The sequence below is a fragment of the Neopelma chrysocephalum genome, unplaced genomic scaffold (genome assembly GCF_003984885.1).
Source record: "Neopelma chrysocephalum unplaced genomic scaffold, ASM398488v2 Primary Assembly neopelma1_70, whole genome shotgun sequence".
Taxonomy (NCBI): domain Eukaryota; kingdom Metazoa; phylum Chordata; class Aves; order Passeriformes; family Pipridae; genus Neopelma; species Neopelma chrysocephalum.
Window position 1 is genome coordinate 3405043 of NW_020897730.1, and position 13643 is coordinate 3418685.

The 13643-nt window shown below is 41.9% G+C and overlaps 1 protein-coding gene across 6 annotated transcripts in view; it reads left to right on the top strand.

Moving 5' to 3' along the window:
• The first annotated feature begins 1676 nt into the window (after positions 1-1676).
• The window catches only part of TRIP12 (thyroid hormone receptor interactor 12), an 81216-nt gene continuing 69249 nt past the window's right edge, over positions 1677-13643 (top strand). For 3 of the 6 annotated variants that reach the window (XM_027686207.1, XM_027686201.1, XM_027686208.1), the window contains exon 1: positions 1678-1818. The gene's annotated coding sequence lies outside the window, so the exon portion shown is untranslated. Of the gene's footprint in view, positions 1819-2037; positions 2057-10232; positions 10326-12527; positions 12588-13643 lie in introns of those variants that run through there. The other 3 variants (XM_027686203.1, XM_027686204.1, XM_027686202.1) reach the window with 3 other exon arrangements.

Genomic DNA, 13643 nt, shown 5'->3' on the forward strand with positions numbered 1-13643 from the left:
CAGCTATTCAAAAGCATATATTTCCCAGTTATTGTGCAGCAATTTTTCCCTGAAATAAAATATGTTCATTATTTTGGTTTACTTTACGAAAACAAACCAAAAACTTCCTTCTAGTTTCAAAATACATTGGTGTTTTGTTTTGTTCTGGTGAGACATTTTAAAAACTTTCTCAGAAAAATTTTTGAAATTTTACAGCTTCTAAATCAGTATGTCCAGCCAGACACAAGCATTTGTGTTCATCTCTCAGTCAACTAAGTAAAAAAGATAACAAAAATTATAGAATATTTGCGGTTTTATTTCATAACCTTATAAACTCATAATGAGATCTGTTAAATCTCATTTGTTTACAGTTCAGTATTCCTCATTGATAATTCCTATTAGAGTATTCTGAAAAATATTCATAGTGCACATTTTGTAGCATATTTAAAAAAAAAAAAGTTCAAAAAACTCTTCCAGGATATTTAACATTGCTTTTCCCCCTGTTTGGAAAACCAGTCACGTACACAGGCATTAGGCAGGACACACAAACATCTTCAGGTACCATGTGGAAAATATATATAGCCTTCCCGTTCCCAGATGTGCAATTTAATTTTATATTCCTGGAATGACAGATTAGACTATTGTTTACTCCCCACCTTAATCTAGTTATTCTGAGAGTGCAGCTAGACTTATTTTAGGAGGAATATTGCGATATTACTTAAGGATTTGTTACTTATTCACTTTAAACGTTAGTACCTCATTTATTTGTGAGGCATTTCTGAGCGTAGACTTAGGTCTATTTTAAGGCTACAAAATCACAGAATATACTTCTTTGCAAGGCTATTAACTCACTATTTTGAAGGATTTTTATTTCCCCCTTTCCTCTGGTCTTCACCCAGAGCCCCTTCCCAGGTAGAAGGAATCTCCCATATACAGAGCCTCCTCGTCTAGACACACTTTCACCAACGCTTGGAAATAACCCTTTTTGTACCCAGCCCTTACCTGCTGCCCGGCTACTCACCGACACCACACCCCTGGGCCGCGGCCCGGCGTTCCCAGCCCTCAGGAGGCCCGGCCAGCAGCACTTACTGGTGGCGCCTTCCGGCTCGCTTCCCGGCGTTAACAGGAGACCCCCGTCCTGCCCCGGCACAGAGGAGCTCCTTGCTCAAGTACAAGCCCTCGCTAAAGCCTCTGATGCCTCAGGAGCCGGGGACAGGCCCCGGCCGCCTTCCTTCTTTCCCGGGCGGAGGAAGGAGCAGCAGCTCCGCGCGGCTCCGCCGCCATTTTGGACGCCGGCGGGCGGTCCCCATGGCAACCAGGAAGGGGCGGACATCGCGCGGGGTCACGGCGGGCCCGGCCCCCTCTTAAAGGAGCAGCCCCGGCGGCGCCGCGGTGCCGGGCAGGGTCCGACCCCCGCCGCCGGTGCCAGCGCAGACCCGCGGCCCCGCCGCCCCCCGCCCGCCCCGAGGGCGGACATTCTCGCGGACCCGGGGTGACGACCCCGGCGGAGGGATACCGGCCGCCGACAGCGGCCCCACCGAGCGCACCGAGCGGGCCGCGGTCCGGGCCGCGGCGGGGGCTGCGCGGGGAGCGGCAGCCGGGGCAGGGGCCGCCCGCCGGCCCGGGGGGCGCGCGGGCCCCGACGGGGCCCCGGCGCCGGGAGAAAGTAGTCCCGCGGCCTCCCCCTCGCGCCGCTGGAAGGGGTTCGGCGGCGGAGGCGGCGGACGAGGCGCCGCTCGGTGCTGCGGCTTCAGCTGATAATTGAAGGGAAGCGAGGCGGCTGCTGCCGGGAGGAGGGAGGCACGGAGCGTCTGCGGAGGCCGCACCGGGACAAACTAGGTACCCGGAGCCCCGTCGCTCGGTCAGGGGGCGCCGCGGGGGCGGGCGCGGGGCGGCGGGGCGCTCGCTGGGCCCCTCGGCAGCCTCCGGGCAGGGCCTGTTGTGTCATCCCCGGCATTAGCCGAGCTGCCCTTCCTGGCGGCCCGGGGCAGGGGGAGGGGAGCGGCGCCATCCCGGAGCATTGTTGCAGATGGGGGGGGGAGCGAGGGGGAGCTGGGAACGACACGGCGCCGCGCTGGTGAGTGTGTGTGGGGCGGCCCGGAGGGGGGGAGTGGGGCCCTCGCCGCCGAGGGAAGGGGTGGAAACGCAGCTGACAAAATGGCCAGGCAGTGCCCGGGCCCGCTGCGGGGACAGCCCTCGCCCCTCGGCTCTCCCGGGCCGCCCGGCGGGGGGGGGCAGCGCGGCCGCCTCTCCGCGGGCCTTGTGTGGTTGCTGATACAAAAGGGCAGTGTCAGTGTTGACACTCCCGTGCCGATTTCGATGCCCTTTCCTGTCTTCCTTCCCCCACTCCGCTGGGCCCCCTTTCCCCCAATGGCCCTTTCTTCCCCCCCCCCTTTTTATTTTTTTCCCTAAAGGAGCTATCGAATATGTTAAAGGAAAAAACAGCAATTCCCCTTTCTTTCGTCCCTGCCCGGCTCGATAAAAATGCCAAATAATCGGCCGTCGTCCATATTTCACAAGGTTTTTTGGGGGGGAGGAAGAAGGTGGGCAGAGAACAGAGGCGGCCGTGGGGTCGGAGCCCCGGGGCTGGCTGCTCACGAGGGGGGTTATTTTCGCAGCCAAATGTTTTAGGCGATGTTTTTCTTGTTTTCAGTCGAGAAGCAAGTTGCCTGGTCCTTGGCGTTTGCTTGCATAATGCGTCGTACTTGGAGGCTGATCAAACGCTGGGTTCTGCCTTTCCTGCCTGGCTCTTCCTCCTTCCCCTTTCTCGGGGGGCTGGGCAGGGGGGCAGGTTTTGGGGTGCTGGTGGCAGGGGGGGTCCCGGCGGTGCCCCCGGGATCCGGGGCTGGGAGAGGATCCGAGGCCAGGGCTCTCGACAGACCTGCAGGCCCGTCTTCCTGTGTCCAACTTTTTTATTGTTCCCCCTTCCCCTTTCCGAGTGCACGGGCTCTCCGGCGGCCGGGGGTTCGCACGGCTCGCCAGTCCCGAAGTCTAGACGGGCAACCGGAAAATAATAGGGGAAAGAATAGAAAGTTATGTCAAGGGCTTTGAGGGAAAAACATCGACGTATCGAACAAAGGTCCTGCCTGTGTTGGGGAGAGAGGCCTGCATGTGAGGCCTGATTGTGTCGCATTTACACACGGGGAAGAAATGAGTGCTTGGTACTGGCCTAAATTTATTCTGTAAGTCTGGCGTGCAACTTAAGAACGCTTTTAGAGAGTGTGCAGTTTGTTTTGGGAGTGTTTTTATTATGTGTAGCAATCCAATAATAATTTTTATTTGAAATACTTTTTTTTTTCTCCAAAAGACTGTTCAGTTTTTTTTTATTTCCTGCCTTGTTCAGCAGAAATAATATTGATACAGAGCTTCCAACAGTAACGCAAAACTTTGCTCAAACAGGGTAACTTTCACAGTTAAGGTATTGTGTGTATTGTGAATATTGAGCTTCCTGGTGCTTTAAAGGTTGTCAGAAAGAGGAGTTAAGTAGTTGCCACCTGATAAATTTGAATTACATTTATGATAATGAGAAAGAAGAGGAATTCTGAACACTTAAATTAATTTTACAGGATTTTCTTAGAGGAACTGTCACTGTGGATATACTTTTGTAAAACTTTAAAAGCTAGCAAGCGTTGCTGTGATTACTTCTGTTTATTTCTTGTATAGTCTCTTCTTTCCAGTTCTTTCTCTTCTCTCCCACTCCCAAGACTAGAGTTCTAATTGTACAGTGTTGGGTTTTTTTTCTTTTTTTTTTTTTTTTTGGTATTTGATTTCTGCAATTGCTGTGATTTATTAAGTTTTTCATTAAACTAAAAGTTTTTGAACATTTTATTTTACATACATATATAAAAATGTGCATAATGGACATGAAAGCAGTGCTTGAAAAATAACTGTATAGCTTTCTATTGTTTGGTAGCCTGTTTAATAAATATTGATAGGAATTAAATGTATTTATGAAAATATTAGTATTTCAGTTTTTGCAACTGATATCAACATTGTTATGTTTAAGTTTAAAAAGTGTTCTGATGAGTAAATTCTGTAAATAATAATTCAAGTTTCCAGAAATTTGTTTTTAATTGGTAATAGTTTCTATATTTGTAAAATGCAGCTGATTGTGAATGGCTCAGTTCTGCATATACGCTGGTTTTGGTCTTAAATGGAAAGGTATTTTTAGTTTTTTATTGTTTGGTGTATTCTATTGTGTTAGAAATATAGGTAATCAGATTTTTTTTTTTCCATTCCTTGGGTATTTCTGCAAAAAATGTGAGTAGTAAACTTGAATTAACAGCTTTTAAGTCTTCAGTCTCCAGATGGTTCCATAGGTAGTAACATAAACATTTCTTATCTGTTAATAGAAAAACTGTAGGTCACCCACAGTGTGACATTACTACTTATTAATATAGCAGATCTACTTCAGGAGGAGGGCTGACCTGTTGAGTAAGAGCTTATGAAAATGGAGTCTTTTGATGTCTTGCAAAAGTTCATCAGACCAGAGTGACCATTAGGGAATCAACCTGCGTCTTCCCAGTAAATGAATAATCACAACTGTCATTCCCAATCAGGAATCATGCACAAGTTCATTTTTTAATTTTCTTTTTGTATATTGTGTTTTAAGTGTTTTCAAAACTAGAATGTAAATATTACAGAAAAAAAATTGTAACGAGAACTTGTACTCATGCCTAAATTTGAGGCCTATAGCTGTAGGCAACAAAGACCCTATTTCTTCTGCAGAAGTGTAGTAAAAACAATGCATTTGGCTTTAATGCCATGAATGGAGACATGATGAGTTTTTGTGGGGGTCCTTCAGCACTGAAAAGTACAGGTATTTACTCCATGACAGTCCAGAAACATAACCTCACTAAATTCCTTTTGTTTCTAAGTAATGAAGCTGAAGCGTTAGTAGGAAAGTTACTGTTTGACTAAACTACGTGTTTGTACTTAATTTGCAGTGTAAGTGAATCTCAGAACTATCTGTGTTAATCTTATATTTATAGGCCATGCTATATTTTCTAACAAGCTAATTAGTAAGCAGCATGTAGAACACTTCTGATCATGAGTCTGTCTTTTGTCACACTGAAGTTAAATTATTGTGACAAAGTATAATCAAATCCCAAAGTTGTACACCATGGTGTACTACTGCATTGTCAAAAACATGACCCATCTCCCGTTGGCCTGATGAGCAGTGTCCTGTTCATCACCTGTCAAATTAGTAACCCTCCCTGTAAAGCACTTTGTGGACTTCTGACACTCTTCATCAAGCTGTCACTGCCCCATTCATTACTGACTCTGAAGACAGGAGTGCATCCATGTTGTTTTGGCTTTTTTTTTTTTTTTTTAAGAGTAGCAGATTACTTTTGGGTCAGTAGGTTTATTTTTCTGAAGAAGTAATACTTTGAATTTGCTCATAATATTTTAATCTATATATAGTATCATAACAGATTCATGGCAGTATATAAAGCAACCTCTTCTCGAGTGTTTTCATAGCTCACTTTTAACTTGGGGTATGAGGTTGATAACAGCAAAACAAAGCCACATTAACTCTTTTTTTTCCTCCTGATGTATTTTTTTTTTTCCAATTTACATGAAATGAAGTGCCTTTCGAGGAGCAAAACTATTTTCAGACTTCACACTGGTGATCAGTAATGACAAAAATGCTTGTATGTAGCTGCTTGTTTCAGGATGTCTTTTTTTTTTACCAAAATGCTGAATTAGTGCTTTAAAGTTAATCAGTCTTCCATAAATAAAGACATTCTAGCTACATGTCAAGTGTACAGTCTGTGTGATAGGCAGGACTAAGTCAACTGGCTTCTCCACTGCCTGCTTTCAGATACCAGCAACGGTTGCTTTATTCAGAGTTTAGTTTTGAGGAGCAATTGTCCTCCTAATCCTGCCATCAAGTTGGTAGAATCTGACTGTGTAAATATGCAGTCATGTTCTCCTTCAGTTCTGTCTGGCAGCCGAGGTTGGAGCACTCAGAACCAATCTGTTTGCTCTCACTGTCTATAATAAGGCTCCTCTTGCAATGTACTGACTGTTGCCAGTCTTACTTGACTCATGAGTGTGCTCAGTGCAAATATGGCAGGAAACTGCCATGTAAGAGCAGGAGAGAGACAACTCTGGAAGTGAAGGCTTTTATATAGGAAAAATGGAAGAGTTAGGCATATAATAAAAAAATTAATCATGGTGATATCATACTGGACTTTATATCGAAGATGCAGTTGTCATGCATGAACAATGGTGTTCAAGCCATAGTTGCCCTCAATTGCTCCAGAAAAGCTTCTCTTGTCAAGATTCATGTAGTAAGCCAGTTTGGAAAGGAGCTTGGAAGTTATTTGGCCCTTCTCCCGTTTAATTTTATCTACCTTTGAATAAAGTTTGTCATTGATCACAACTGATAAAAAGAGCTCCATTTTCTTGAGTGAGAAAGGGAAAAACCCAACAAACCTACCGAGGTATGTGTGGAGAAGAAACTGGAAGGATTCCACAGTGCGTAGTAATACAGTGCTGGCTCATGGAGCAAGGGGAAATCCCATTTTCTCAGTGTTTTCTGAATAGTCTGCTTTGATAGTGTCCACAATGAAGTGCACATACTGAACTGCAAAGATCTGACCTTCATAAAAGGTATGAAAGGGTCTGAGTCATCCTCTGGAATGTGAACCTTGAGTTGTAGGGAGCAATTTGGTGTTTCAAAATGGAAGCTGAGGTCCCTGGTACTTGTTGAACAAGAAGGGTGTTTTAAGATCTGAAAGGCAAAGTATATTTCATGTCAGACATCTTGTTACTGACAACCTTTGTTCTAGTGCATGACATCCAAATATATACACTTATTGTAAAGAAGGGCAAATATTTGCTAGACTTTTGTAAAGATGGAAATGAAAGAATACAAACGTTATTTTTTGGTGTATGTATGTTTTTTGAGAACAAAGGTGTTAAACTTTCAGAAGGCTGTCTAGTCCTGAGATAGGCATTAGACTCAATACCAGCAATGTGCACCTCCTTTAGATTTGTGGCTGGCTGTTTGAAGCATGGCTGATATCAATTGTTATTAATGCAGAGCAGTAACTGTAATTTTTTACTTTGAATTTTCAGGAGTAGCTTTTAAAGGTAAAACTATTAGGAAAAATAGGTCTGTGACAAACTTGTGCCCCAAGATCTAGTCTTAAGCTATCTTTGTTTTAGAAAGCAAGTATGCTATTTTGTTTTCCCTCATCTTTCTCCATGTCTGACTTCTGTCTTACTTGTCTTACTTTGAGCTTGTTATGGTTTGTCTTATCGGCTCTGGATGGGAGAAATTATCTCTGTACTGTGGGCTTTTATGTACTTGAAGTCTCTTCTGTACCTCTGCTCTAGTCCAAGACTGCTTAGATGTAAAAGTAGAAGTACAGGTAAATAAACATGGAAATAAAAAATACACTCTTATGTAGTATCTTCTGAGTTGAAAGCATGGGTTTTTTTGTAGAAGCAGGAGCAACATAAATGAGTTGAGGCACCAAAACAGGAAAGATGGAAACAATGCATAGTAACACTAGTGATGGTGGACTTCAACATCCCCCTTGCCTGCCTTCCCCCAGTCCTAAAGAAAAGAAAAAGCACACAACTGCATCCCTCCCACCTATCAAGGGACTTGAATTAAATGTCCTTGATGCTGGTGTAATTATTAGTTGCATACTTTAACTCCTGAAGTTAGTGAGGAGAAGCTGTCTTTACATCATACACCTTTGTGGAATATGTGGTAGATGTGTGTTTTTTGACAAGGTAATATTGTAAGATGTGGTTAAATCCCTTATGTGTTAAGATGTGTCAAATCCCTTATGTAATTAGCTTATTCAGTATAGAGAATGTCCTGTCCTGGAAAGTGTGTGCAAGGTAACTGAATCTTCTGATCACAGGTGAGATGTGGCTGTGCATTTAAAGAGAACTAATGAAGAAAGTAACTGAAGGTGCATATTAACTGGCTGTATGCTGAATATTAAATTGGAATTCTGCCTTCCTTGAGAGTGAGAGTTTCCTTCCTCTTTATTTTCAGGATATACTGCGTTAGTAATCAAGTTACTGACTGGGAACTGCAACTTCTCCTTAAAACTTCACTTGTTTTGAGCTTTGCAGTTGTTTCAGTTGTGATGGCTTGATGAACTCATCCACTGTATTGGGGTGAAGGGAAGGTGGGAAATTGCTCACTTGAACAAGGACACGCAGTCATAGTCAAACTGTGTGAATAAGCCCGAGTGAACAGCACCTGAGAAGAAGCTATGTGCCTAGGTAGGTAGGTAGATAGGTTTCAGATCTTTAAATTAAATAGCTGGAAAAAACACAATTTCAGCTGAATCTGATTTAATGGAAGTGATGGAAGCTGCATAACTTTGGCAAACTTTAAGCCAGGATTCCCAGTGTTAAAAGTTGTGCTTTAGAGATCTTCTGCAGTCTATTCCACAATATTTTTCATATTTGTGTGATGACAGTGTATGCTGCCATGTCTTACTGTGGTAGTATCCTGCCTGTTGTATTTAGCAGATAACTTTCTACTATAAAATACTACCAATAAAAATGAAGAACTGCATTATATCATAAGATTGTGGATAAAAGAAGTTAGTTTCATTCCCTTCCTGAGTTACAAGAAGCCTGGCAGAAGAACAAATATATTTCTTTGCCAAAAATAAGATAACAAATATGCGTTCTTCAAATTTCTTGTATGGCAGCTTTTAGTTGATACAGTTCTGCTGCATATTTGTAGACTTGCAACTGAACATAGCCATGTTTTATCCTGGACTCTTGACAGCCCCCTCAGAACTTTCATCAGCACTTTTTGAATTTGGAAGAAGCATTTTAAGAGTAATGCTGTTGCACACCTCAGTCTGCATATTTAAATGCTTCATGAAGTGAGTGGAAACTGAGCTCTCTTCAGAGTAACTGAAGAGGAAAGATGAATTTTGTGAAATTTAGTATGTGAAGGAATAGTACCACTTAAATGCCTTCTATTAATGTTAAATACTCAAGCACTCTGGTTATGCTTTTTTTTTTTAATAGCTTAGGGGTTCTCTACATACTGTCTAAAGTGGAGTTGGAACAGAGTGGGCACTGAATATTCCAACTTTACTGTGCTGTATACAGAAGGACTGAAGTGAGCTAGAACCTGAGAACTGTATATTTAGAAACTTGGGGTAAATAGAGATGTAGTGATGTTAATTTTTGAGAGTACACTTAAAAGTAAAGTCACCTGTGAGACTCCACTGAAGTGACAGGCAAAGTAATCTCAATCTGTCACTTCCAAAATACAATGCAGTGGACACACTTGTTGCTATAGTTTATGGCTTCCAGAGATTGCTTGGAATAAAGTATATTCCCTGGGTGCTTCAGGCTTTTTCCTCTGTCACAGAGTTAGCCAAAAGGTGTTAAAACTATTCTTGTAGCTTAAATAAAGCAGATTCCTATTAGTAACAGGTCAGTGGATAAACAATGTAGTGTATCATCTAGTTTTTAAAACTCTTTGCTTTATGTATTTTATTCGAGTGAAATCTGAGGTTCTTTCAGATTGAGATCTTACACTTAAATGCTAACTATGATTCCTGCTGGTAACACCTGTAGTGTCACAGAAACACTTTGTCAACTCCCTCAACCTGTTCTCAGCAGTCTGATTGTTACTTGTTTGTGGGATCTGTTTTGTTGCTGCAGTTTCACATCCACTTGAATTTACTGGAAACTCTGTTAGATCTCACCTGTACTATTAATGCAATTAATTTTATTTGTATTTTAGTGGTGTTGGAGCATGTTAAAAACTTAATCAGAAGCAAGCCAAGTAGATTACTCTGCATCACAAAATTGAGTAGTGTGTTTTAATCAAAGAGCTATTGCCTATCAACTAAGAAATGATTTCTTCCTTAGACTTGCAGATTTGCAATATTGTTTTCCTTCACCAAAATGATGTCATTCTATTTGGAAAGTCAGCTCAGTAAGATGGCAAATCAAAACTACATAACAGGTGATATTACTAATTGATCTAATAGCAGAGTTCAAATAATATTTTGACTTGCTCTGTTTTGTAACCCATTCTGAAATATCAGTTGTCTTGAATGTTAGTAACTCAATTACAGAATTTCTCTGGTGCACTTTGATAGCATTCCTGTGTTTTTGTCTGCTGGTTCTACATGGAGCTCTGTGCAACAAATCGAGGAGTTGGTTTGGTTTCCAGAATATATTAACTCTGGCATATTCCCCCCTGCCCCCCCCCCGCCCCACACATGTGGCAGATATCAAACCTGAACATATGGGCACAGAGTGACACAGCAATTGAAGGATCAAGCTGGATAAACAACCTCTGCACAGACTAACCCTGTCCAAAAGTCTGGTATATGGTTTGTGGTTTTTTATTTTTAAATCCTAGAACTTGTTGCTTACTGCAGTAAATTGCTTTGTGGAGGGCTGTCTTCTGCCTTCCCTTCTCCTTCCCAGGAGAAGGTGTGAGGACAAGTTTTCTTTCCTCAGTCATAGCAGAGTTTCAGTGGTAGGTCCCATGGGACAAGAAGGACAAGAAAAACTTTGCAGATTGCAGATAATATAGGTTTGCTTCTTTGCAGTGTCTTCTCTGACTTATTATACCTTCTGAGAAAGAACGGGTGTTGTGATGACAAGAATGGTGTTCCAGTTACTTCCTTAGCAAAAAGATCAAAGTGGGGGAACAAGCTTTTTCTAGGAACTGAGCCTTTAAAGAGATTTTTCTGCCCAAATGTCTCGGTCCTGAGCAACATCTCTCTGCCTTGAAGAACAACAGAACTTATTTGTCTGTTGTCTGTAAGGACAATGAAGACTCTGCAGGAGCTTAGTAAGAGACCTTGTAGTGTCAAAACTTATCACTTGCTAATGTTGTTGATATATCACTTAGCTGCTTTTTAGATGGCTGAGTTTAGAGTTAGATTTAAGTGCATGCATTGGTTGTGTTTTCATACTTGCTTTTTTAATTCTTCATTCCTCCTGGGATATTCTTTCAGCATGTTGTTTCTCAAAATTTAGGGTTGTCTTATTTCCAGCCTGAAGGTTTCTCATAACTCTTTGCCTGCTAACTGTATCAATACACTCCTCTCTTTCTAAGTTATTTTCTTCTGTTGATGTTTTACCCTTGGCACTTAAAAAAAGCATTTATAATCTTGTTGCCAGGCTAAATAATAAAGGCTTTATTAGTTAACTCCTCTAAGAGCACTCTACTGTTTTTCGGTTGGAATTCATGTCTCTTGACCAAGGCCAGCTGGGATGGGATAGAGTACTCCAGATAACCACTTCAGCAAAAAAAAAAAGCATTGAGAATTCTTGGTTACTCTGTAATGGTGTATATACCTAAGCCTTGGTGCCTCTTCCACACTTCACCTCTTCCATTCCCCTCCAGTACCATTCTGGGAGGAACTGGAACATGTAGTCACTAATGCTTTTGTCAACTGACATGGGCTTGGCTCATAGCAAGACTTTTTGGGTTTGGTTCTGAAGCACAGCATCTCCATATTGATTGGTGTTATTACTTCATAGCATTGATAGTGTCTCTTGAGAATAATTACTGTTCCAAATATTTGATGCATACTTACTATTTTGGGGGAGGGACAGAGGAGAGGAAAGGGAACTTGTAAGTTTTGTTAGTTTGGAAGAAAAGGGTAGTTTTGAGGGAACAGGTCTGTTTAGATAACCTTATCACTTGGGTAGTTAAATGGAAATAAGCAAGGCTGTAACAATAATAAAGCTTTCATCTTATTTCATAGTTTCCTTCTGTGGCTAATAGTCTTCCATCATTACAAACACTTTCTGTTAAACTCATAAGTGATGCATTCTATTTGGATATTACTTAACAGCAATTGGTTGTTTAAATAGTTTTGGGTTTAACAAAACCAAAATAAAATAATGAATGACCTCTCTTTTGTGAGCCTGGAAATAGTAGCAAGTGTCCTGACTTCTGCTGTCAAAAGAAAAAAAATCTTTTGCTTCTGGAGACTACTGATGTTATTACTGAACTAGGATTTCAAGATTTAATATCATTACAAGTTAAACATTACTACCTGCCTTCAAGTGTTACAAATGTTTAAGCACCCATGGCTTACAGAGACACTCGTTTTCAGCTGTTTTTCTCAATGTTGAGCCTTTGAACATTCAGAGTAGCTGTGAATATTTTAAGTCCTTCCATCGTTCAGACATAACTGTACTTTAGCCAAAAATATTCTTGCTCTAGTGTGTTTGCTGTAACACAGCTTTGAAGCTGGTGGGGTGGAAGCTGTAGTCCTCATCAAAGAGTGCTTGTACTCTTTGCTAAACTCTGCTTCAGTGACAGTGTCTATCTACATACCTTCATAGAGCAAACAAATACCATTTTGTGGCATTACTGCCATAGGGAAGGAAGGCTGTCCTGTGAAAAGTACCTGAAAAAAACCAGGCTTTCTTTCTTAGGAAAGGAGAGAAATACTCCCGGAAATCCTGTCAACACTAAGAGGACGTCTTTTTAAGTAGTGATTTGTTTTTATTTGTTTGTTTTTTAAAGTGAAGGGACAATTCTTACTTATTGTATTTTTGTATCACTTTAGATTGGAGAACTTAAAATGCCAGCTGAAGGCTAACAGGAGGAGAAAAAATAAGGTGCAAAAGTGTGTGTAAGTTTTCATACCACTGACTCAGGCTGCATTGTCATAAATGTTACAGCTGTGCCATGAAAGTTAGTTGCTCCCATGGGGATCTCCGTTTGTGTCCCTTAAGGGAGGGCATTCTAAAGATGTTAACCTGCCATGCCTAAGCCTTGAACAACTGAGGCAGGGGATTCAAGGATCCAGAGTTTTGTGCCCATGGAGTCACAAATGCTGCTGGGAGATCACTGGGTGTGACAAGTAGAGGAGATGCAATTTGCTGTATTTCTTCTGATTCTCATGTAGCTCGTGTGAGACACTGCTGAGTTGGGGCTTGTAAGTCCCTATCTCTGCTTTCTGTGTGTTACCTGACTTGTTGAAAAGCTCCTTCAGAGGGGTTTGGGCTCTCTGTTGTCAGTATCAAAAGCAGGAAGTGACTTCTGCAAGCCCAGACCTGTGGCAGCCAGAAGCAGAAACTTAACCTATTCTAGAATATAGTGATTTAAACGTCTGAGTTTAGCTTAGATATGTCCAAAATCAAGGTAGTTTGTTACTACTTAATAGTATTCTGGGTTATGGCAACAAACTAGAGTTGCATCCACTCTTGGTGTGTGTTTGCTGCATTGTTGGGAGGGTTGGTGGCCCTGCTTTGAGACAGAAAGAACTCGAAAATACAGATTTGTGATGGCTATCATCTAAGCTGCTTTGTTCTTTGTGCTTGCATAGACTGGAGTAGTGTTTGTGGTGGGACAGGGAGGAGAAGCTGCTGTAATTTCAGGTTGCTTCAGCAGAATTTGAAGAGTTTTACTTGTGACAACTTGTGATAGATCAAAGTATCAGGTTTTAAATTGTCTGTATCAACTTGTACAGATGCAGTCTGTATATTTGACCAAATCCTTAAGTTTCATGTGCTGATTTTTAACATGAAAATGGTCTGCACAGGCATAGGAATGATGCTAATGATTGTACTCTGTCCCTGTACCCTCTGAGCTATTTGTGTAAGGGAAGGGGTTTGAAATGATGACGTTTGGATATTTATTTGGATAAATATATGTAATAGTTAGAGACTGCCTTCTGCTT